The following is a 3,460-nucleotide window of genomic DNA, read 5'->3' on the forward strand; positions in this document are numbered from 1 at the left end:
GCTTAGTGTCGAGTGGAATATAGGATTACAGTAAAAGCCAACCCCCGCATCAGTGGGGAAGGGCGGCTTATATAGAGTGCGCTGCCCTTCATAATGGCCCGGTGGACAGGGGTGGAATAGTGGCGAATAAATGCCTACGTTACAGGTAACATAAGCCTTAAATGTTAATAATGGTGTATGAAAACGTATGACCGTTGCCCTCCTCGGAGGTTACGATGTACATAATGGAATCCAGTCGGTACGTTAAATACGCTCCGAGTGCTCGTCACCGACTGGATGATGGGGGAGTCCTTAGTTCAGTCGGAACTGTCCAAGGGCCTCGTCCTCTATGAAGGGTAGTCCTTGGGTAGGACCTATAGGGCAGGCCTATGACCCTATCCTGGGACTATAACCCCATCAACCCTCAAATTGGCAATTAAGTTAAACAAACTGTAGTCGCTTATTCATCCCCGTCTAGTCCAGCGAATCGATCCTTTCAACTATATATTCCACTTCAAATTTATCGCACATTTTCACCGCCACCACTTCACGCTCTGAGCTGATCCAGTACGAAATCATGTGTTTGATACTATGGCAGAGGGAGAACTGTTACCTCAGTCATCAACATCAACACTTGTGGCTCCCATAGTGATTGGTTACCTCGATCTGATAGTATATATTTATAATATTGTGTTTCTTTACATAGAGACCCTAGGTTTATCGACCATGGGAAGTATGGAGTGGGCAATGGACGTCGTGCAAGCCCTTAGAGTCTTAACCGTTCTTTGTTTCTGAATCATGTCGCGAGTCTTAGCAACACAAAGCTACTGCAAAACATGAAAGAAAGTTGTATATATCCAGAAAATAGGGGAATGCAGAGAGTATCACATGCAACATCATACACACGCACATGATAATAAGATAGATAAATAACATTGACATGATACATAAAATAAGACACTATGTAAATTGATAAGTGGGTGATGCGTGCAAGGGGTACCACGGATAACTATCTTCGAATCATGGATTAAATTGTCCTACCTTGATCCTATTTTGCATCATGGGGTTACCCTCATAGTTAAGGAGAACCAGACCAACACCTTAAACGTTCTTTGACTACGTCATTTATTCCCAAGGATTTGGCTTGAAATGCCCTACTAATTCTTATTGTTACCATTCTTCGGTGTAGTTCTCCAAGTTTTCCTGCATTCTACCTCCTTTCTTCGACCTTCGGTTCACCGGTATAATTGGTGCTAGGATTGAGAAGAGACAAATCGACTAAATGTTGCATCGACATAATATAATCATATGCATAACGTGGATCTAGTCTGAATCACATATGTGGGATGTGAGGATACGCCTCCGGCTTTGGGGCTAATTTGGTTCGCACCCTGAATTCCATGCCTGAGAAAATCTGCTACCTGGCACCAACCTGAAAAATTGATGTTATCTGCCTGTCTAGGCTAGCCTGGCAGGAGAGTGTTTGGATTCTTTCCTCGCCTGCTAGTTTGCCATCTTCTGATTAAGACATATTTAAATATTTACACGCTTGCTGCAGCGCCTCCAGGCGCAAGGAACCGAACGCCTGGGCTAACCATATGTCCAACAACTAACTTAACCCGGCCAATCACACTCCAGGGGCAGCCAGGCCAGACTGGCTTTTCCTCTCCCACGACACAAACAAAACACCTACCAGGTGGACTCCAGGCAATGTCCAGGCCAGACGTGTGGTTCCGTGGACTCCAACCAAACTAGCCCTTAGCCCATGAGATCTACTCACATACCACGATCAGGTCGTAGACCAAAGTTATTGCAGACATTTTTTCTGGGTATGAACGATTATACCGTCTTACAATCTTGTCGATCACGAGAAAATCTCGAGTACAAGATGAAACTACGGCTGTGGCGGAGATGATGGTTGCAGATGGTGCGAAGAATATGTGAACCTGACAAAGAGTAAAAATGTGTCAAAGCGAGCCCCGGCTCTAAACTCTTCCTTCTTTATATAGTTGTAACCTTGGACTAGGGTTTTAAATGTGCAATAGGTTGAAATGGATCAGGCTCCCTTCATAAAGATGGACCAGTTTGATACCCTGTCACTTAATACGAGCGGTAAACAAGCGGACACACTCATAAAGGTGCTCGACTACCCTTCTGTTGAAGCTGCTACTAAATTTTTAAATGTGAACGATCATCTCGATTTATAGATCTAGTACTGTATGCATTCATTGCTTTTAAGTCTATTTTAGCAACATCTTAACAAAGCAAGGAGATTTAGACTATCCACAATGGAAGGTAACATGAAGTAACTCATTTATGTTACTAGTCTAAGTTATCATAATGGATAGTAACATATAAGTGGTAACATAGAAGTTTACATTTATTAGCATATAGACTCATCTTGTCTTGGTATGTGTGATGTTACTCATAATATGAGTAACTAGCTATGTTATTCAATTTGTCTCTATCCTCGTTAATTAACTGTCACATTATTTTTTTCGTCTAGGTGCCATATATATTATTATCTATGTTATTTTCACTGTAGGTAGTCTTACACAATTTCAAAATTATCAGTGATTATTTGACAAGTGAAAGTGACAATCAAAGAGAATATTTAAGAATATCAAGTGAAAAGATGGATGCAAAATGAGAAAGAAAGAAACAAAGACCCTTGAAAAAAGGGGCCTGCTACGCATCCACCGGCGGATGTTTAGACACCGGCGGATGTTTACTAAACATCCGCCACTTGGAGGACCGTCTGATCCGCTCCGGCCCTCCGATCCGCTCCGGCTAGGCACCCCATAATTCCTGAAACGATGGCTGAGTTGCAGAAACTTTCGCTTTGTTGCAGAAATAAACTTTGGATCCGTTAATTTCTGAAACAATGGTCGAGTTTCAGAAACAATTTGCTTGTTGTAGATTTTTTTTCTTCGTCTTTCTGTAACATAGGTACTTTTACGGTAGAATTTTTTGAACAAATGTCATGTTTCAGGATTTTTTTGCAACAAGGATCAAGTTGCGGATTTTTTTTGCAACGTTCATGGTCGGCTGGCGGCGACCGGATGGCTGACCGGTGTCGGGGCTGAGCGGCTGGCGGCGCGAGGGGGTGGGGGAGGGGAGGGCCCCGACATCGGGGGCGGCGACGCGGCTGGGGAAGCCGGACTACGATGAGCTCGTGGATGCCTGGTCGCTCGGTTGCGTCATGGCGGAGCTGCTCGCCGGCGAGCCACTGCTCCCTGGCCACCGCGCGACCAACCAGTTACTCACAATCTTCCGTGTGCTCGGGTCCATGCCGCTCGTCGCTGTAGGACAGATGCCGCCGACCCGCCGAGAAGTCAGCCGACTGCGCGAGCTGTTCTACGAGGAACGTGTGACACATGCTCATGTGTCGATTGAAGGAGGTGGCGGATGTCCTCCGCTTGATGTTGAGGAATATACTTTTCCTTGAAAAAAACAGAATTCCAGAAGCTTGCCGAAGCGC

Source organism: Hordeum vulgare, chromosome 7H (assembly GCF_904849725.1).
Source record: "Hordeum vulgare subsp. vulgare chromosome 7H, MorexV3_pseudomolecules_assembly, whole genome shotgun sequence".
NCBI lineage: Eukaryota > Viridiplantae > Streptophyta > Magnoliopsida > Poales > Poaceae > Hordeum > Hordeum vulgare.